Source organism: Ambystoma mexicanum, chromosome 10 (genome assembly GCF_040938575.1).
Source record: "Ambystoma mexicanum isolate Mex_15411 chromosome 10, UKY_AmexF1_1, whole genome shotgun sequence".
Classification (NCBI taxonomy): domain Eukaryota; kingdom Metazoa; phylum Chordata; class Amphibia; order Caudata; family Ambystomatidae; genus Ambystoma; species Ambystoma mexicanum.
Genome location: NC_090932.1, coordinates 724012896 through 724036174, shown reverse-complemented (window position 1 = coordinate 724036174; position 23279 = coordinate 724012896).

The window sequence follows — 23279 nt, the reverse complement described above, 5'->3', positions numbered from 1 at the left end:
CATTCAGCAATTTGTCATTTTTTAATTCTGTGCATTTGTGATCATTTAGTGTAATACCAGCCCTTTCAGCCTCTTCAAAAATATGTGGCTCAAAGAATTTTTCAGGTGATTGACTTGTACCCTCCTTGTGAGTATTTCCTTTTTCTGTCTGTGTTTGGTCATTGTTTTGCTTGCCCAGGGAAGGAGCTATGGCATCCCCACTTACTCCCTGTTCACCGGTATTCCCCATGCATGAGTCATTTTTCTTAAATCTGTCCCTTTGTTCTTTTGGAATTCCTAATGTTTCTTTTTCATTTGTGCAAATCTTTACTGTTTTATTTAGCTCTAAGTTAAACCGTACCTCTTTTTTAGAAGTATTTACACTTTCTATCACAATTTCATTTACTGGTACTTTCATTTTTAATCCATTAGTCATCTCAGAGTCGTTATGCAAAGTTATATCAGAGCAATCTGTCATTTTGGCACTGCAGTTATCATGAGTACTTAGTCACTTTTCGGAAGCCCCCCGGTCATTGCTATGGCCATCAGCCCCCTCTTTGGAAGGTTGTTTTTGCGCTGTATAGAGCTTTCCTATTTGCTCAGCTAACATTTTCACTTGGGCCTCAAGGCATTGGAACCTTTCCACCTCTCTAGGATCCTCTTTCTGTGGCCTAGGTCGATATTGGTTGTTTTCCCCCTGATTGGATCTATTCTGATACCTCTCAGGTGATTGATACCGGTTGGGATGGTTTCTGAACTCTTGATTCATTTGTGGAGGGGAGCGGGTTGCACCCATCCTTTGATTATAGTCCCCTGGTGGGGAATCATTGTACTGGCGTGGACTGTAGTTCACGTTTTGCCTCATGTCCTGTCTCTCAGATTGTGGGTACTGGCCCCTATGTTGATTTCCATTATCAGTAAATCGATCCACATATCGGGGCCTATCCTGATTACCATATATCATGGTGCTGGGATCAAATCTGCTCTGTGTCCCCAATGACTGGTAGGGACCATCATTTCTTTGATCTTGATTTTGTCTCTGGTTATTGTTCATACCTGCCATATCAGACCGGTATCTTACCCGGGGTCTATCTCCTAAATATCTAGGGCTGATGTAGCTCTCTCTATTACTAGGATCATGTGATTGGAACATTGGTACAGGAAATGGCGATCTTTGTTGATTACCCCTTTGTTCAGGTGTCACATTATTTTTACCTTGGCTTTGAGCAGACTCAAGGGACATTTTGGCTGACCTGATTTCCATTACTGTGGCTGAGGGTTCTTTAGATTTAGGCCTAGTATATTTCATTTTATCACTTTCTCTACCCTGACAATAGAGTACCTCATATAGCTTGGTGCTTTGATGTACAATCCATTCAAGGGACTTGTCACGGTCAAATTCACGGACCAATTGGGATATGATGTCTTTCTGTAGCCCATAGAAGTATGCGGTTTTAAACTCATTGGAATTTGAGTCAAAAGATACATCAAAGCGAGAGAATGCTCTTTTTAAGTCTTGTAAAAATTGGCGAGGTGATGTATTAGGTCCAGCAGTAATAGTGTACGCGACTTTCTTTGCCTCCTGCAATGACTGAAAAGGAGAAAAATGACGCCTAATTTCTTTTTCAAACTCCAGCCATGTCATATTCTGCTGTTCATTTAATCCCCTTATGATGCTGGCCGTCGGGGCATCTAAAGTTAAATGAAAATATTGTCTGTACTGTTCCTTAGGTATCTGGAGTGCTTTAAAAATGTCATGCACCGCTTCTAAGTGATCCTCAATGCAGCATTCACCTCCCTTTTTAAATGGTTTGATCAGGGCTTTAATGGATTTCATTATTTTTATGGGGCTACTTGTTGCAATGCATGGAATTGCACTATTTTGTGATTCAATCCTGTTTTCAGGTGTATGAGATTGGTGGCTGCCCCCAATGGGAGTATCAAATCCCCCAAGGGCGCTGCAACCAAGTTCAGTCACCGGCCCAGTCACTGGGGCACTAGCTCTTTGGGCAGAGCTAGAATTCACCTCCACTCCATTGAATGTGGTACCCTGCCGCCTCTCTTGGGACCTGGGAATGCACATTTGCTGTTCTAAGTCCTTACACTTTTTAAGGAGTCTAGTTGCTTCATTCTGCAAATAATTATTTTCATCGCTCATTTTATTAATCGCCTCCTGCATGTCGCACATTTGCATTTGGCATTCATTGAACTCTTTATTTCTTTTGTCTCTTTCTTGAATCATTTTAATCATTTCTTGTTCTGCACTCTGGAGATCACCTTCTTTTTCACAATGTTCTTTTTGTAAAATCTGCATTTCTGAAATAACCTCATCTTTATCCTGCCTAATGTGATCCACTAATGCTTTTAAGTGTGTCAATTCTTGCTCACTATCTTCAAATTGTTTCTTGCTTTTGGATAACTGAGTATCAAAGTCTCTGCATTTTAATTGCATGTCTTTTTGGCATACATCCAATTCTGCTCTCAACATTTCCTGATTTTTACTTGTCCCATCTAATTCAGTCTTTAACCTGTTAATTAGCTGAGTATCATTCTCTTGCATTCGCAGGGACTTGTTTAAAATAAACCATATTTTGCCGCATAGCCGTATTAAACAGTCTTTCTCTGCACTTTTATCGGCTGCATTCAATAATCTTGTAAGGCAGACCTGAATTATGCTGCCTTCTGCAAAAATATTGTCTAGTTTTTCTTTCTGCACCTCACCTTGAATGCGGTTACTCCATTCTAACGTGGTATTCGAAGACCAATTCCCATGTGCAAATAACTTTGCCTCTAAATATTGCACTAGATCTGAGAATGTGGTTTCCCTTTGTGACATTCTGAAATTCGTTTTTAATGGCACACTGCTATTATAAAATGGGTTCCCTTTAATGTGCAAATGGCAGTGTGAGACACGCTTGCCACGCCCAGTAGGTACTCTGTGATCACTTTCCCGGCCAACGCACCATAAATATGTAGGGTATTTTGTGGAGATTTGGGGCCTGACGGTATTTTATTACCGCCGAAAAATAACTTAGCAATAATCACTCTTTGTATTCAGATTTGGCCATGTGCAACAATAATACAATGGACATGCATTATTTCAGCACCCAGACCTGCATATTTGGTATACGTGGTTGGTGGTATTTTGGTGAGCATAATTCCCTTGTTTTATTAGTGGCCCCAATGTCCAGAATCCCTTATCTTCGCTTAGATATTTCGTGTGATCACTAGAGAGATCTCAGACCTGCATTCTAGGGATACCACATTTTCCAGTGATAGTGTTGGTGCGCCACCATGGGCAAACTCACTGACTTATTTACGACAGAGAGCTATATGTGGTAGTCTTGTGGTAATTTCCACTACCTTATATACGGTAGGGATCTATGTTCAGAGAGTCTCTCTTCCCGTTGGCTCATGTACCTCCAACAAGTTATACTACAGTCACTCACAATTATTCATACTGATTCTGACATGCACACATCTGTCTTAAAATGACCATTGCACTGTTTAAAAATCTCCCCACATCAACAGCACTGTAATGATAAACAGTAAGTACACCATCCGTCTGTTTTCAAATATTTTTCTGTATTATAAAAGTTGTGTTTAACACGATCTCATTCTTTACAGCAATAAAATGGCACAATCAAAGCATTTTCTATGACACACTGCAAATAGAGTGGCGGAGAACAGAACTCAAATTGCAACATTAGCACTTGATTAAGACACGCACAGGACTTTCATTTTTTTCTACACTGACTGCATATTTTCGTGCACACACACAGCTCCCCCAGTTATGTAATTACCTTATCTGTTCAGAGGCTTCTCTTTGTGAATGTGGCTCTCTTGGATTAACTCCAGCAAAAAGGAACGCTTGCCTTCTCAAGCCGGGGTCATTGCCTGGAATTCTCAGCTTTTTCAGATAGGACTGCCTCAGCCAGTGGAAAGGTTTTTCTTTCAGCTCTCCCCAATGTCGACTGCAGCAGGACACAGGAATCTGCATTCAGTCAGGACCCCACAGCCAGGTCTTCTCCCCAGTAGTGCAGAAAGATGTCTGCCTGTCTTTTTCCCTGATACTGCCCACTAAAACTTTCCTCTCAGCCCTCTTTATGACGTGTCCCAATGAAATCCATCATCTCTCATCCTCCTACTCTTCAACAATAGCTTCGCTTATACATTTGCAATTGTTGCAAATCTGACTTCCTCCTTCCTGCAGTTACTGTGCACAAAAACACGGAGAATCAGGCAGAGAAGAGAAAAATCTGCACACTCATTTAAATGGTTTTCAGAGTATGCCTAATTCTGCAGTAGAGAACACATTTTATTAGTGGGTTATATTAAAATAAGGTTTTATTAGTCAGGTTAATGGTTAATAGGTTAGCTGTTAATTTTCAAATGTGTCTCTAGCAATATAGGCATTTCAGGTGAAAAATAGTGTGCATTTTTAAATGAACACGTGTGCTTTTAACTGTAAAAATAGATTTGCATCTTATATGTTAAAATCGTTTTTTACTGAATAGTCTGTCTTTCCTTGTTAATCTGCTAACCCATATAGCAATGCACCGCACCCTTGTGGTGGTGGTGCTGCAAAAAAATTGTGCTACTTGTGCAGTATTGCTGTACTGTGTACTGTAACACGCCAAATATCCTTACAGGCTAACACATCTTTGAGCTCTCCACGTAGACCTCTATAAAACACCGTAATCCTTTTGTCCTCAGGCCATCGAGTTTCCACTATCAGTCTGTTGAAAGACGCAATATAAGCCAAAAGGTCTTGATTACCCTGTCGCAATGAAAGGTGCTCATTGTCCAAGGCCTGCCCCTGTGAATGTCTTGGAAACAGTTTTTCCATACTGAGCTGAAAAGCTTGAAAATCATGGAGAACCGGATCATCTTGGTTAACTAGAGGGATCGACCAGTCTGCCGCATTGCCACTAAGGTACGAAAGCACGAAAGCTACCTTAGCTTGATCAGTTGGAAAGGCTGCTGGCCGGCATAAGAAGTGCAACCGGCACTGATTAATAAATACTGCAAACCTCTTTGGGTCACCAGAAAATCGTTCGGGCGGAGCCAGAGGTACATTCCCAGGTAGGTTGATCTGCACTGGGTTCGTAGAGGATGTTGAAGGAAGATTTGCCCCTGATGCGGGTAACGGAGTTTGTCCGGCTTGTGACTGTAGCAATTGTCTAGCGAGATCGTCCGTTCGCTCCTTGGAAATAATCAGTTCCCTTAGAGCATTCGTTTCCTGACGGGCTGCATGCACTTCTGCTCTTAGTTCCCCAAGTAACTGGGCTAGCTGGTCGGTATCCGAGGTTTCCATAGCGCCTGGGTGGGAGTTTTGCGGTAGGCTTTGCGTTCTGTAACGCTCACCTGATTCCCACAGAGGCGCCGGTCTTGACTGGGTGAATGCCGTATCTTCAAAGGTGATGTGTAACACACGGTTGGCTCTTTGGGCTGGACCTCTGTGCACTGTATGTCTGACTCGAAGAGTAAGATGTCTGCAGATAGAAAATATGGGATTAATGAACTGGGGTTATTAGGTGCCTCTCTCCTCTTCCCTTTCTCTTCTCCTGTAGAACTCCAAAGGTTAACGCCCTCACCTTAGGTAAGTGAACGCCGAGCTCTCCATCTGCCTCGGGGCAGGGTGCCGTAACCAGTTTCTTCACTGGATAAGGGTGCAGGCCTCTTGACCTCAGAGGACTGCTGTCCGTCGTTAACTGCACAAACGGTAAGCTCTGGGCACTTCAAATGTCTTAAAAGTCTTTTGTAATGCTATCCCTTGTTTTGCAGGGTTCCGGCGATGGCGGATGGCGGGCTGATGAGAGTTGAGGATCGAACCCGCGTGAGGAATAGTAGCGCCTGGAAGCACGTAAGTAAGCGCTTGTAGCCTGCTTCACAATGCGCACTAACTGTCCCTTTTATCTTGCAGGTACAAGTTCGGAGCTTTACAGAAGCTGAAGGGTGCTGGAATACCCACTGGATTCGGCGTGGGAAGGAGTAATGGCACGTGAGTAATAAATTTGCCCAATGTCTTTAAATGCACCTTCTTTTGTCTTTCAGATGCGGGATGCAGCGCCGAAGGCCTCCGGAGCGTGCGAAGAGCTGGTAAGCTTTTGTCTTTCAGATGCCGGAATGCAGTGTGAAGACCTCCGGAGCATGCGAAGAGTAGGTAAGCCTTTGTCTTTCAGATGCCGGAATGCAGCGCGAGGCGTTGGTGACAGCCGATGGACCAGGTAAGAGATGCGCTGCCACTGAAGACCGTAGTGCTAACCTGTTCTTTCTTTGTCTTTACATGTGCTGCTGAAGACTGGATTCCAGGATGGTAAGCCTTTGTTCCCTTAGGCCCAGGATCAGAAGCAGAAGACACAATGAGCGTTCTGCTGCAGAGAATGCAGAATAACGCAAAGCAAGATTCATCCATCAGGTGTGGTTTAAATAGCCTCCTGTAGTGCTTAGGTGTCTCCTTCCACAGCCACGCCAAGGTAAGAAAAGAGTTCCTGCTTTCCAGAAGAGTTCCAGTGTTCTGAACCTAGGGAGTGGCTCCTGCCCCACCCAACAGGAAAAGTAGTCCCAAACAGAAGAGGATCAGGGGTTCAACTGGGAGGTAAGTAAGCAGCATGGTCTGCTGCAGGTAAGTCCACCCAAGCATTATGAGCCCGGCGCTTCCAGCGCTGGGACTGGGCATCTTTATGAGCCTGGTGCCACTGGCGCCAGGACAGGGTCCAAAAGGTCCCAATTGGGACTGGCTGGCACTCGGAACCGGGGTTATGGGTCTGCTTCCAAGGGAGTCGGGCAAGTCCTGATCTTTTGGAAGCAGAGCATGACAGCACCCCCCCTCAAGGCCCCTCCCAAACCGGGCTTCTCCGGGGGTTTGGGCTTGTTAGGAAATGTTCGATGAAATCTTTTGATTAGACGAGGCGCGTGGACATTCTGCAGGTTCCCAGGATCTTTCTTGGGGACCGTAGCCTTTCCAGTCAATCAGGTAAAGGAGATCTTGGAATCCAGGATGCTTTTGACTGCAAACTCGAGTTCTCCATCAACTAGAATAGGTTTTGGAGATTTAGTTAGTCGGGTTTGAGGTTGCACGGGTTTTAATAGAGAGACGTGGAAGACCGGATGTATCTTCATGTGAGGGGGCAAGTCCAACTTGACCGCTACTGGATTTACTATGGTAGTGATGGAATAGGGACCAAGGTATCTTGGGTTGAATGTGCGTGGTCCTTTTAGAGGTAGATATTTGGTGGATAACCAGACTTGATCTCCTACTTGATATTGGGGGGCTTCCTTCCGATGTTGGTCTGCTCCTTTCTTGTATTGTTCTTTAGCCCTTTGAAGGTGAGAAAAGGCTTGGGTGATTGTAGAATGCAGGTGGTCTACTGCTGGTGTTCCAAGATCTTGGAGTGGATCCAACTCCGAGGTTCGAGGGGGACTACCGTATAAATGAAAAAACGGGGTCTTCCCAGTTCCCGAGTGGACAGAGTTATTGTAGGCATATTCGGCTATCCAAAGGATATCTTGCCAAGTTTTTTCAGTTTGTTGTAGCATGCAGCGCAAATACTGTTCCAGAGTTTGATTGGTCCTCTTGGTTTGTCCGTCGGTTTGAGGGTGGTGGCTGGTCGAAAGTCTCACATCAATTTGAGCCGATCGACAGCAACTTCGCCAAAAATGAGAAATAAATTGACTACCTCGGTCCGAAATTAGAACTGAAGGAAAACCGTGCAGTCGGACGATGTTTGAGAAATTCTCGGGCCAGAGTTGCTGCTGTTGGTAAGCCTTTGAGTGGAATGAAATGCGCCATCTTGGAGAATAGGTCCACGATTACTAGGATCGTATTGTATCCGGAGCATGGAGGTAGATCGGTGATGAAGTCCATAGAAAGCGTATGCCAAGGGCGAGGCGGGATGTCAATAGGGCGTAAGAGGCCGGCTGGTTTTTCCTTTTGACTCTTGTTTTGGGCGCATACTCCACAGGACATTATAAAGTCTGATATCTTTTTTCCAAGACGGCCACCAGAAGTAGCGCTTGATCTTTTCCGAGGTCTTGGTCATACCGGGATGTCCTTCCATTAAAGAATCGTGATAACAAGAGATTACCTTTTTCTGTAAATCTGTGCTGGGCAGGTATAACCGTTCTTGGAAATATAATAGGTTGTCCTTCACCGTAAAGTCCTTTCCCTGTAGATGCCAATTCTATATGTCTGCTGGAGTTTCCAGTAGCCTGGCTTTATCCTAACTTCCTCTATGGATTGTGTGGCGATTACACCTAGAATTCTTTGTTCGGGAATGATAGGTACAGGTTTAGGATTGATCAAATGTTCTTCCACTCCCATCCGAGAAAGGGCATCAGCTTTACCGTTTTTTGTACCAGGTCGATAGGTAATTATGAAGTCAAACTCGGCAAAGAATAGTGCCCAACGGAGTTAGTTGCCTAGAGGATTGAGCTTTTGCGGTTTTCAAATATTGCAGGTTTCGGTGATCTGTAATCACAGTAACGGTGTGTCGGGCCCCCAGAAGATAATGCCTCCAAGCCTTAAAGGCGGACTTGATAGCTAGAAGTTCCTTATCAGTAAAAGTGTAATTGATTTCAGGAGGCGAGAATTTGCGGTACCAAAATGCCACGGGATGCAACTGATTGGTTACTGGGTCCTTTTGTGATAGAACTGCCCCTATGGCAAGGCTCGAAGCATCAGTTTCAACGATGTAGGGGAGTTCTGGGCGAGGATGTTTTAAGATCGGTGCAGAGATAAATCTAGTCTTCAAATTCTGGAAAGCTTGTTCCGCCTCGGTAGACCATTCAAAACGTTTGTTTTTCTTTAACAAGGCGGTGATGGGCTGGACTATTCGAGAGAATTCGGGGATAAACCTGCGGTAAAAGTTAGCGAAGCCTAACATGCTTTGAACACCTTTTACGGAGGATGGCGATGGCCATTTGAGAATTGCATCGACCTTCTTTGAATCCATACGCACTCCGCTAGGTGATATGAATCCCAAGAATTCAACTTCAGTCACGTTGAAAACACATTTTTCCAATTTAGCGAAAAGTTTGTGTTGACGCAATCTCTCGAGGACCATTTTCACGTGTTTCCGATGTTCAATTTCCGATGAAGAATAAACAAGGATGTCGTCAATGTAAACAACAACACACATCTATGAGCTCTCTGAGGACATCGTTCATAAAATATTGAAAGGCGGCCGGGGCATTGCAAAGTCCGAAGGGCATGACCTGATATTCAAATAGCCCATACTTGGTGCGGAAGGCAGTCTTCCATTCATCGCCCTCTTTTACTCGTACCAAGTGTTAGGCTCCTCTAAGATCCAGCTTTGTATATATGCATGCTTTTCTGACTTGGTCCAGGAGTTCAGGGATCAAAGGTAACGGATATCTATTCTTATCGGTGATCTGGTTCAGGGCGCGATAATCTATACAAGTTCTAAGGTCCCCTTCTTTTTTTGGAACGAAGAACAAAGCTGAGGAAGCAGGGGACTTGGAAGGACGAATAAACCCATTTGCTAGGTATTGATCCAGGTATTGTCGGAGGTGAAGATTCTCAGGCTCAGTGAGGGCATAAATTCTACTACAAGGAGGAGTAGATCCAGGTATCAGGTCTATCTGGCAGTCATAAGACCTATGAGGAGGTAGAGAGTTAGCCTGATCCTTCCGGAAAACATCTTGGAATTCTAGGTATTCAGGAGGTAACTGGGGAGCCTCCGAGGAAATTGCTGCCAGAGCAACACCAGGTCGAGGGTGACAAGTAGACACATTCTGGAAACTGAACCGTTCTTGCTCGCCAATCGATCTGAGGATTGTGCTTCTCTAACCAAGGAATTCCTAGAATAATCTGGAACTGAGGGGCCTTGATCACATCGAACACGATCTTCTCATGGTGTCCATCTTGACTTACTAGCGTCACTTCTTGGGTGGTATGCGTTACTGGTCCGGAGGCTATCTCCGTACCATCCACCGTAGTAATGACGTCCTTTACAGCCTTTGGACAAAGAGTCAGATTCATCCTCAAAACTATTTCATGATCCACATAATTGCCGATGGCACCGCTGTCGACGTAAGCTTCAATCGCATGTAATCGATCCGGATGTTCAGGGCTAATGAGGACCATAGGTATCACGAAATGCGAGGTCACGGAACTGGTTTTAACGCTCGGCAAGAGGACCTCTATTCTTGTCGGGCGAGGTAGTTTCCCTGCTCAGAGTTTGTGACCCTGGTAACTGCAGCTCCTACTGCCTTCTTGGCTGGTTTCACCGGACAATCTCGAAGAAAGTGCCCCGAGTTTCCGCAATAGAGGCATAATTGCAGCTGTTTTCTCCTTTCCCGCTCCTTTTGTGTTAGTGGTCCTTTCAGGCCCCCTATTTGCATGGGTTCCCCGGAGTCTACTCCTTTGGTAGGAGTTGGTGGTTTGCAAAATACTCGAGCATCAAACTTGGAACGATCGGCCTTCCTGTTCTGCAGTCTGTGGTCAATTTGAACGACTAAGTCAATATAGTCCGAACAGTCTTGCGGGGGATTCACTACTTGGGCAAACACATCTTTGAGCTCTCCACGTAGACCTCTATAAAACACCGTAATCCTTTTGTCCTCAGGCCATCGAGTTTCCACTATCAGTCTGTTGAAAGACGCAATATAAGCCAAAAGGTCTTGATTACCCTGTCGCAATGAAAGGAGCTCATTGTCCAAGGCCTGCCCCTGTGAATGTCTTGCAAACAGTTTTTCCATACTGAGCTGAAAAGCTTGAAAATCATGGGGAACCGGATCATCTTGATTAACTAGAGGGATCGACCAGTCTGCCGCATTGCCACTAAGGTACGAAAGCACGAAAGCTACCTTAGCTTGACCAGTTGGAAAGGCTGCTGGCCGGCATAAGAAGTGCAACTGCAAACCTCTTTGGGTCACCAGAAAATCGTTCGGGCGGAGCCAGAGGTACATTCCCAGGTAGGTTGATCTGCACTGGGTTCGTAGAGGATGTTGAAGGAAGATTTGCCCCTGATGCGGGTAACGGAGTTTGTCCGGCTTGTGACTGTAGCAATTGTCTAGCGAGATCGTCCGTTCGCTCCTTGGAAATAATCAGTTCCCTTAGAGCATTCGTTTCCTGACGGGCTGCATGCACTTCTGCTCTTAGTTCCCCAAGTAACTGGGCTAGCTGGTCGGTTTCCGAGGTTTCCATAGCGCCTGGGTGGGAGTTTTGCGGTAGGCTTTGCGTTCTGTAACGCTCACCTGATTCCCACAGAGGCGCCGGTCTTGACTGGGTGAATGCCGTATCTTCAAAGGTGATGTGTAACACACGGTTGGCTCTTTGGGCTGGACCTCTGTGCACTGCATGTCTGACTCGAAGAGTAAGATGTCTGCAGATAGAAAATATGGGATTAATGAACTGGGGTTATTGGGTGCCTCTCTCCTCTTCCCTTTCTCTTCTCCTGTAGAACCCCAAAGGTTAACGCCCTCACCTTAGGTAAGTGAACGCCGAGCTCTCCATCTGCCTCGGGGCAGGGTGCCGTAACCAGTTTCTTCACTGGATAAGGGTGCAGGCCTCTTGACCTCAGAGGACTGCTGTCCGTCGTTAACTGCACAAACGGTAAGTTCTGGGCACTTCAAATGTCAAAAGTCTTTTGTAATGCTATCTCTTGTTTTGCAGGGTTCCGGCGATGGCGGATGGCGGGCTGATGAGAGTTGAGGATCGAACCCGCGTGAGGAATAGAAGCGCCTGGAAGCACGCAAGTAAGCGCGTGTAGCCTGCTTCACGATGCGCACTAACTGTCCCTTTTATCTTGCAGGTACAAGTTCGTAGCTTTAGAGAAGCTGAAGGGTGCTGGAATACCCACTGGATTCGGCGTGGGAAGGAGTAATGGCACGTGAGTAATAAAGTTGCCCAATGTCTTTAAACGCACCTTTTGTCTTTGATGCGGGATGCAGCGCCGAAGGCCTCCGGAGCATGCGAAGAGCTGGTAAGCTTTTGTCTTTCAGATGCCGGAATGCAGTGTGAAGACCTCCGGAGCATGCGAAGAGTAGGTAAGCCTTTGTCTTTCAGATGCCGGAATGCAGCGCAAGGCGTTGGTGACAGCCGATGGACCAGGTAAGAGATGCGCTGCCACTGAAGACCGTAGTGCTAACCTGTTCTTTCTTTGTCTTTACAGGTGCTGCTGAAGACTGGATTCCAGGATGGTAAGCCTTTGTTCCCTTAGGCCCAGGATCAGAAGCAGAAGACAAGATGAGCGTTCTGCTGCAGAGAATGCAGAATAACGCTGTAGGGTGTCCTGACCCACGTTTAAGCTATCCTGCTACAACATTTGGTGCTGTGGGCTTAGGAAATTCAAGATGGCGGAAAACCCACATGTGCGCCGAAATCCAGGAAAGCTGCGCAGTTTGTGCGCCCACCAAAATGGTTGCCTCACTTGCCACCCACCAGTGCGAGAATGAAAGGCCGGGTTGCCATGAGGGAAATGGGTTGCCAAAGGAAAAACAGTAGCGCCGGTTAGCTTAAAAGCGCTTTAAAACCACCATTGGACTACCCGCACAGTAGTCTGAAACCATTGGGAATGGCAATGCTGATTGCCAAATGCAACCTAGAAGTGTGGGGAATTCATTTCTTAAATCCCAAAAATGAGTGCAGTACCAGTACTCACCACTATCCAAAAGCCGGCGTTTTAAAACCACTCTGTGTGTTTCTGAAGGCAAGTCAAAATGCCTATTTCTAACAGTGCAACATGTGCAAAATATTTACTGAACACCAGCAGACATTGGCAGAATGGAGTTTTGTGTGCCTACAGAATCTGGGAAATGAAGATCATAAGACAAGGTTTATAACAAGACTGGCTGAGCTGTGGATTGCAGCAGTTTAAGTTGCACTGGATTTAAAGACACTAAAATCGAAATGTTTAGATTAAATGAGTGACCTATGTTTGGTGTCACATGCCTTTGTAACTGTTGAAATGTCATAGTTTTGCACTTAGAATCAGCATTCTAGCTGCATGTGTAAAATTGCAAGTTAAGTTAAAAAGCAACAAAAAAACCTGCCAGTTAGCTGAAGGTCTGGCTTAAGGAACTTGATTTTGCCTAGCAACTACCCATCAGGAGTGAAACTTGAGTCACCACTGTGTTCCCAGGCCAACCTTCCTTTTGCTGCCCAAGCTAAGGATATGCCATCTATCTGATAATTGAATTATCTGTGCTCTGCAAGAGAGTGAACAAAGCCCTCTTCACTCAGGCAAAGGTTTTTATTACCGCAGTCGTAAATTGTAGCTTCCTCTTGGCAGGAGCTGGGAGGAGCACTGCCTGTGAGAGCAAGCTGGCTTGGCAGAACTGGAAAGAACCAGAAATTCAACCTTGTGCTGAGGGTAAACCACACCCCTTTGGAGCCAGAACATAACTTTAAAAAGATGAATAATTCATAGTGCGGACATGTGAAAATTTTATAAATGATACCATAATTCTTGTGATTTTTCTGCCCACAGTTTAAGACGTGGTAGGAACCGGTGGTATGCTCAGGGGGGTTTTAGCGGAAAAGTGGATATTACTCTAAATGTGTGCATGTTAAAAATCTGAAACTTCATCAGTTAATGTCCCTACCCCTGCACACATGTATGTAAAGTTGGGTCCATGTCGGAAATTGAAAAAGCAGTTAAAAAGTCAATTATGTACACTCTTTGAATGCAAGCTCCGAGAATGAGCAGATTTGGACATAGACATGGCTAAATTCAGCCACACCATGTATATGTAATTTTAAACAAATGTGTACCTGTGCAAATATGTTTTTAGGTCAGATATAGATTGTGTGTAAAGTTGACAGGGGTGGGTTCTCTGTATCATAAACAGACCTCATCCTGATGACACTTCATTTCATTCCCCCAATCAAGTAAGAAATGGAAGTTTGACCAATTAGAAGCTGAGAGAGAGGTAGGGTCAGTGATGCTAGAACACACCCACATTCTAAACACATAAAAGCAGACAGACAGGACAGATAGGACATTCAATTTCATCTGCCGCTGGAAGCCCTGCCGGAAAAATCCATACTTACCTCCATCAAACTCCAGAAAGCCAAACTAGAGACTTCAATCTATCCAGACCAGAGAGAAGGCAGTGCTGTGCCTAGCAGAGACCAGACCAGAGAGAAAGCAGTGCTGTGCCTAGCAGAGACCAGACCAGAGAGAAAGCAGTGCTGTGCCTAGCCGAGACCAGACCAGGCGCTGTGAGCAGAATCCGGAAAGACCTGACCAGACTGAAGATCGTGACCAAGTCGCTTTCCTGTTCAAAATCTCTTGTGAGTACTTAGCAAAACTCAGAACACATCTCTTAGTTTAAATTCATCTAATTCAATCTATTTAACCTAAGTAGAACTGCCTCCTATCTGTCACCTGTCAATTCTAGTAAAATTTGTCACTTGTCAAAGTGTGCGTTTAAAATTGGCAAAACCAAAAACGACCTTTACTAAATTACTCATATCTCCGCAACCGTTTGGGCTAGAGACTTGCAATAACTTTCATTTTGAAGCTGAGATCCCAGGCTTTCCTAGGACCCCAAAACGGTAGAGATAGTCCTTGCGGTTCCTTTGTAATAGCGCTCGGCGCATCCGCGAATTTTGCCGCGATTTGCAATTTCTTCACATGTAAAAAAACTGCTGCTGCCTGATTTCATTTGCCAGAAATTCGTTTAACCTGTTAACTATCCCTGCATCATTGCTAGTGTGAGCCTGGACTAATATTAACTAGATACCACTCACCCTGAACCTCTAAAAGGGAATTAAAAGCGTTTCCAGCATATTTCTCATTCATTGCCAGCACATATCAAAGCAATTTGGGCCTGTGATTTCAAAACTCCTATCTGTTTTCTGTTGTCTAAGCTTGCTGGATTGAACTGATTACATTGATTGCATTTCTGAGAACTGTGTGTTTTCCTCCCATTTCCTTGCATTGCATAAGGAGGGGGGGAGTGAATAGCCAGAGAAAAGTGATTACATTGTTTGGTTGAAATCATATTGAGTATTTTCTGTACTGCATTCATTGAATATTGCATCCACCTGAGCTTACATAAAGCATCCTCTACCACATTATACTTTTGTTCCTAATTACCAGTGTGCTACCTTATCCATTCATCTCAACTCCTTAGTAATTATAAAGAAGTGTGCTAGTGCCAGATTCTCCGTTGTAAATCTTTATCATATCAGATTAAGTGTGCTATTCAATTATTAATTTATTATAAAGTGTCATATATATATCTATTGTTTAAATCATCAAATAAACCCTTTTAACTTGCAAAACAGAACTACTTCTTGGCTCAGTGGGGTCAGGGGGATTCCAAGAGAGGGGTGTTATATAAGGGTAGTCATCCAGAACGCATGAACTGGACCTAAAGATATATCAATAAGGGTTTTCATTCAGTATTCTAGACTAGGCGTTAACTTAGCTGTAGTGCTGAATTGAATCCTCTTACAACGCAAAGCAAGATTCAATCATCGGGTGTGGTTTAAATAGCCTCCTGTAGTGCCTAGGTGTCTCCTTCCACAGCCACGCCTAGGTAAGAAAAGAGTTCCTGCTTTCCAGAAGAGTTCGTGTTCTGAACCTAGGGAGTGGCTCCTGCCCCACCCAACAGGAAAAGTAGTCCCAAACAGAAGAGGATCAGGGGTTCAACTGGCAGGTAAGTAAGCAGCATGGTCTGCTGCAGGAAAGTCCACCCAAGCATTATGAGCCCGGCGCTTCCAGCGCTGGGACTGGGCATCTTTATGAGCCTGGTGCCACTGGCGCCAGGACAGGGCCCAATTGGGACTGGCTGGCACTCGGAACCCGGGTTATGGGTCTGCTTCCAAGGGAGTCGGGCAAGTCCTGATCTTTTGGAAGCAGAGATCATGACAAGTATAGATCTATCCATGTGTGGATGAAGAGCCACAGGCCATGGTCAGAGATGCCTATTATGGACAGTCTGGACTAAAGCACCAAGAAGCCATGTTGCTAACGTTGTTAGAGACCACAACATAGCAGATAAGACATGAAGCACATGGGACACAACCAACTCTAATTACATGAACACAAGTGTACAGTACAGTTCTATAGTTAGATACATACTTTTATTATTTTGCCATTAGCCCAGTGCAGCAATGCAGAAACCACAAGAGATCCCGTGCAAAGCTTGCAGATGCTTAAATGTAAATAACCCTATGGAACAGCAGGAACTCCTGTGGGACCTGACAGACAAGTGTGAATAACCTATGGAGAATGTAGTATAGCTTGGACAAAGTAGAAACTGCACTATACGGTTGAAAATTACAGCAGGCCTCCAAGCAAAAGACAATCCAAGCGGATTCAGGCTGGACAGAGCAAGATGTGCGCGACAGAACTCAGCCAAGGTCACTAGATAATCCCCAGATGACAAGGGACCAAATACTCATAATTTCGTTGTCTCCAAACACATGATACAGCTGAAGCAGCCAATGGGTAGTGATCAGTGGTGAGACAGGAGAGCCGATCACAGGCAGCCAGAAACAGACTGCAACAAGTGTTGCACCAAACAGGAGAAGATCCTGATAAGGCAAAGGTGGTGCACACGTACCAGCACCTTGAAAAGGTACACAGCGAGAGGAGAAACATTTTGGGTCCCAGTCCTGGGGACGCCAGCTCTAACCAATCACAGTTAATACCCTAGGGGTTGGGTAGCAATGGGCAAGAACAAATGGTTAAGTCCACAACACTGCAACAAGAATTTTTGAATTGGGATAGAACAGGCCAGCCACCAGACATGGACGAACCAGTGGAATACATGTACCCATATAGGTGATGATCCCAACAGCCAATGTGGCGTTGCAATTTGGAGCAGTGCCATGGTTCTTAGACAAAAGTGGCTAGACCGCCATTTTCTGGGTGAGGATGCTGTAATGTGTGTTCTTTTATCGATCCTGTGGTTTTTGCTGTAATAAACAGTCGTTTGAACTTGCCGTTGACCAAGTCCTCCATGTATTCTGGAGCAGGTGTTGCGCCCTCCCAAGTCCATGAACTACCAGTATCCCTGGCATATCTGAAGTTCTCCCCAGCATACTAGTACTCCCAGGATGCAGTTATTCCATGTGGGCTGTTGATACAATGTCTGCAAAAGGCAGTGGTGTTCTGCCCAGCTTACAGTGCACAACAGCTAGTGGAAAATTTCAGGATGTGGGGGTTTTATCCAGAGAAGGGCATCAGGTGACTAGTAATGTTACAAGTTAGTCCTAGTTTAGTGCTCGGCAGCAGTTACATGCTTGCTGAAGGCTTGGTGTTTCGCAATAAAATTCAAATTAAAAGTATCTGGACCATGCGACACTAAAGCTAGTCCTCAGAACCATTGGAAGAAGGCAGTGTTATCAAGTCATAAAAAAGTAGGAGGTGGCTGTGCTGAAGTCAACAAAAGGTTCTAGGGTAATGTGCAATAATACACCCACCACTTATGCCAGAGACTGGCACAAATGTACTGGCCATGCTTGGCACATGGAGGTGGGGTCATCTTGCAAACACGGCTATGCAGACATGTCTGACAAATAGCAGGATATGTAATCTTGCCAATGTGGGACAGACGGTACTACAGTTTTGGCTTCCAACAAATATTGCCATCATTCTAAATGGAGCAGAGAACCTTACTGCGATTAGAGTCCAATAGAGCTAAACATGCCTATTGGAGATGGCAAAAAATAGCCCCTTCCATTGTTGCTGCCATTAGTGCATCGTCAGCATGTATCAAACATTCCTCGTTTGCCACCACGCATAAGGCAGTTCAGCGCTTTCCTGGTTCCATTGCAAAGCCTTTCTAGCTCTTCCATCTCCTCACTGGTAAAATGCATGTAACGATTCCATTAGTAAGTTAAAACTGCTCATCCTGCAGCCCACATGTGGCACACTTGGATATGTACTAAAGTTAACTAGGCAAGTGGGCGAACGACCATGTAATCACCTGCACTGGGGGGTACATGAAGTATATTGATGGGGGTTCAAAAGAGCATACTGCACATGCCAAGGCCACACCCCGAATGCCCTGAGAAGTTATTTCGAGAAAATAGGGGCCAAAGGCAACTTTGCGCTTGCAGTGTTTGTCAAGGAGTGCGATTTTATATAGTCAGCAATGTGCCAGCATATTTAGTATACACAAGTAGCAATGACTTGTCAGACCCATCCTTGTGCTCGGTTACAATTAACACCACAGAAAGCAAACCCAAAGCGTGGTATAGGATTAGAAATTGCAATAAAATACCACTCTGAAATATTCTTGCTTAGATGCTGGCAACCAGTTTTGCCCAGTATCTTCAAATGGCAGTAGTAAAGCAATTAGGCCTCAGCATTCAGTGTCAGCATTGGTTGATGCTGAGACAACTGGCTTGCCATGGCAGATGCTGTAGCCACCTGAGGCAATAAACCACAAAAGGGACAAGGATGTGTATGCGACTGCGATTGGGGCGAGGTGTCCCACAGACAATGCCATGCAACTTTAGGTGACGCGGAAATTAGTGTCAAACCCTCCTGCCCCTGGTCTATGCCGCCTGGTTGAAGTTGGTTTGCAGTGCATGCGAGAAGCTCATGGCTGCGGGGGCGGATGAGGCAGTGTTATGTCCACCCCTCTCACATAGCGAGCCGGCCCTGCGAGAGGAGACAACTCGAGTTTTGGAAGCGGATCTGAAAATGGGTGGAAGCCCACGAAAAAAAAGTGTAAACAATGGTGTTAATTTAAAAAGGTTGCCTACCTTGCAACCCTGTCCTTTTTCTCCTGCAGCGAGAGCCCGTTGGGCGTCCGTGGGCTGGATGTTTCCCCATGGGACCCGGTGTGAGCTTGGCGCATGGCGTACAGGGGGAGGCGAGCTGGCGGAAGGGACGGGATTCTGGCCAGGGGAGCAAACTGCAAACATAGAAAGAGGACTTGCAGAGCAAGTCCATTCTGAACCCACATCATATTATGCCACATCTAAACAAGGAGGAAAATGAAGATCAAATTTCTGAAAGTGGCAGAAAAAAAAGCGTTGAATTAGAGGGTGAAAAGAAGGTTTTCCTTTCCACTGAAATGAATCAGTCTGCAGTATAGACCAAGGTGAAAGAACTACAGACAAGCATTCCAGAATTGGAAGAAATAAGGCTGGAAGCTGCAGAGACAGTTGCTGGTCAGGTTATAAAGGATTTTATTGCCATAAATAGGAAACTCAGTATTCAAAAGCAAAGAGATGTAACTGCTACAGGAGGAGAGAGACTACCAAAACAAAAAATAAAAAATGAAAGCCATGACAATCCACTCGAAAATGTTTAGAGGGAGAAGGAGATTGTACTTGTCCTAATGTAGCTGTGGCATGCTCACAGAAAAGAAATTCAGAAAGATAGTGAACTGTCCAGAACAGAAGTCAGTCACCTCTAGAGAAGAGATCGGTTTCCTATACAACGGATGAATCCTCCGAGAAGACGACCTCCGATTCCTCAAAGGGAATTCCCGAAAGTGAGAAGGCCAAGACATGGGTTGAAAAAGAGAACTATCCAACAGCACAAGGGGACTCTAGGGATTGTGGAACGAGATTGGAGCAAAGCCTGGCAGAAAGGACCTGCAAGACTTAAATTTCAGATTATGTCGGTCATCGGAATTTCTCTGGGCGCCCCCCCCTAACGAAATTATGAGCAATTTCATGAACCATACAGGGATCAAAATCCCATGTTGGCGCTCATGATCTACAAATTATCAAAGATGGATTTTATTATGGGAGCAAGTATTAAAAGAAATTAGGAAAAACGATGACTCCAACAAAACGATCTGAACAATTAAAAAACACTGAGGAAGAGGCTCTTGCAAGAGAAGCAATGATCATTTTGAAATCAACCAAATGGAAGATTCAAAAAAGGGAGCAAGAAAATAACAAAACTCAAACACTAATAAAGGAAACAAACGTGGGTCGGTTGAAACATGTAGCAGGAGTGGTGGAATCCTGAAGGTTGCATATGGATGATCTGCGCAACAACATTGAATCAGGTTATAAAGATAACTGGCCTGAACTTAAGTCAGACCTCTGAATTACCAGAAACTGGTGTGGGGGACTGCTAGACCAGGACAAACAAACTATCTCCATTGATCAAATAGCCCTAAACCCTGAAGAAGCTGATGAGAGTTCTGACAGTCACCATCAAGAACCTAAAGTGACTGAGCCAGCGAATAAGGAGCATGCAGCCACAACCTCTGCAGAAGGAGATGGACAGGAATCAACAGGACATGGTAGATGGCAGAGATAAGAAAAACTAGCAAAATGTATGGGATCGTTGAAAAAGGCAAAAAAAAGAACTGCTAGATCTAAGAACGAACGAAGTAACAGAAAGAGGCAAAGAAAACAAAAATCATGGTGCAAAATTAAATGTCCAAAGGATTGTGCAAGTTCCTGAGGAACCTGAAGGCCCTAAATGTAACGATACGCACTGAAATCTGAACACAGGGACGGGGCCAAACACAGGGCCTAAAAAGTGGCCCTTGTAGCACCGCAAAAACGATCCCGATTGAAGATGATCTTGGTGGAGCAGAAGAAAAAGAATTAAATACAAATGACCTGTTGAACTTCTCTATCCATGATTCATAAGGAGGTGAAGACTGAGCAAAGTATCCAAATACCAGAAGCAAGATCTGCGATGCTTGTAGGAGCAAAATATGAGGTCAGAAAAGGTTGAAAAAAATGACCTAAGAGTCCAACAGAAAGTCTGTACCTTTGTATCACCCCCAAAAATGATGATACGTGATGCAATTGCTGCACGACATCCTGCATCTAAAACTTCTCTTCGAATGATGTGAAGATATCCTAATTGAAAGTCAAAGCGAGCCAAATTCTCTGGGATTCAATAGAATAAAAGGAAATCTGCCCAGTGAAGAGGCGAAAAGACCCAAAAAAAAAAAAAAGAGCCTGAGACCATTGGAAACGAGAGCCAAAAGGTTGGAAGAGGACAAAGAAAAAAATGGAGGAGAGGAGACGGCGATATAAACTTGTGTTGAAAGTGATGCCGTAAATGAAGATGTGAGTCCCAAAAACAGATCAGGATAACTTGCTGGGAACAGTCAAGAGCCGGGTCTGCAAATGGCAAAAAAGAATCTATGGATGAAGTAATGGAAGAAAATTGGTCCTGGATGTCAAGAGCCTGATCTCTACCACGACAAAGCTAACGCCAGAACGTGGAAAGACATGATAAAAGTGTGCGACATAGAATACAAGGGGACACAGGCATCTATTCTCTAAAACATCGGAGTCTAAGACCTTGGACATCATATGCTTCCAGGAGACCTGCTTGATAAATCCTCCCTGTGTGGAAGGTTTTGCGGTAGCTTTTAACCTAGCATCCACGAATAATGACCCTGGTAGAGAAGTGGATTGCGGATCAAAAAAAAAAAGTAGTAAACCTTGATGTCTATAACCAACTGACCTCGATTTACATGGAAGGATGTCAAAGATGGAAGCCTTGTCTCCACATATTTAATATATACCGGCATCATCAGCAAGCCGGTGGATCAACATTTTTAGATAATTTGCGACATCTTTGAACAAAGGATCCTGATTCCAGATGAAATAAGTGGCGATTTAAACATCGACCTGACAGCCCAAAGCAAGGAAATACCAAGAAAGCGCAATATAAAAAAAAAACCTGAATTCAATAAAACAAGGATGGAAGAAGTAGGTGCGACAAGTATGCTGAATGGAAACAGTATATACCTCCAAAAGCGACATGGGAAAGAGGGTCTCAAAATTCAATAAGATTACTTCTTGTGAGTCCATTTCCAAACAAATGTTTAGTATGGAAGTGAAGAACAAACATGAAAGCGGTCATAACAACCTGGCAAACAAATGATAAAGTGAAGCCTGATACCAGGCCAAAACAGAATAAGGCTGAGTAAAGGAAACAGCGAAGAACTCACTAACTACTAAAGGCACAGGACCTGGTCGGTGATCAATCGGCCTATGATGCCCCAGTCTTGAAATACTTGAAAATCTGTAGTAGTGGCAGAAAGAATGGTGCCAAACGCCATGTATACAATTCAGCGATAGTAAGGACGAGACAGAGCCCTGGGGCATTGGACAAGAAAAAGAAATTAAAATCTCGTTGCAACAATTGGATAAGGAGTCACATTATGCACCAACAAGATGCCAAAAAAATGACACTGGAGTTCTTAATGCAGGAGTCCCACAAGGTGACTCAACTAATGGTCTCGGAACAGCAATGTATAGAGCACTACTCCAAGCTCTTCCAAAAACAAAATGGAATTAAAGGATTTGGGGCACCTCCCCTATGGGATATTGAGATAACGAGGAAGATATCCTGCAAACCATTAAAAAAACAGTACGAGAGCCCCAATGGCATTAAGAATTTAAATGCTAAAAGAACATCCAAATGAATGGTCTGATTTTTTGTGCGATACCATTAAAAAAATAGTGATGCCACTGTTCCGGCTTCATGGAAATCCACAATTATTGTTCCCATCTAAGAAAGGCAAAAGATCTCATCCAAAAAAACTAATAGCCCTGCTTGATGTGGTAGGAAAAGTGTTTGCTTTTCAAATACTACATCTGACAGCATGGATCACTCAAGCGGGTGCCTTTGATCGTTGCTTCGGCTGGAGGCTAAATTTGAAAGCTTTCAAAAGGAATTAAAATCTATGCAGCCTTAGTTACAATGTCTCCCCAACCCCCCTGTTGCCATAAGGAATTACACAAACAAATGTTAGAATTTGACTGGACAACGTGGAACTCCAATGCAATGGATAAAAACCACGAGGGGTTAAAAGTAAGGCCGCCTGCTGGGATCCACTGGGTTTAAACTACTTGCAGATGTGGGCAAAGTGCTGGAGGCAATTCCAGCTTTTGCTCCCAACAATATAAGCCGGTTGATATATGCAGACGATATGGTCTTGCTGGACGTAACCCCAATAGGTTACTAGAGAAAATACTGCACTGGAAATTTACATAAAGAATGAGGAAAAACAGATCCCACAGCTATCGGACATGAAAGAAATGGACTGTGGGAAAGGAGACAGGTATGAGTACGTCCCAAGTGCCATATTTGGCAGTCCAATTAAGTCCTAGCATTACAGACGAACCATTAAGTAAAATGGCAAGGCACTAGCAGTGCAAGGAGCCACACAAAAATATGGGAAATTGGACTTTATACAATTGACTGGAATGACAAAGTCATTCCGGCACTTATACATGGAGCAGAGGCTATGTTCAGCTGTCCATTTAGGCTCTGGTCAGTGTGAAAATGTTTTGGAAGAGGATCTGTAGGTGCCCCAAATGGATGCATAAAGTGACTTGCACGAGTACTGGAACATGCCATCCTTGTACA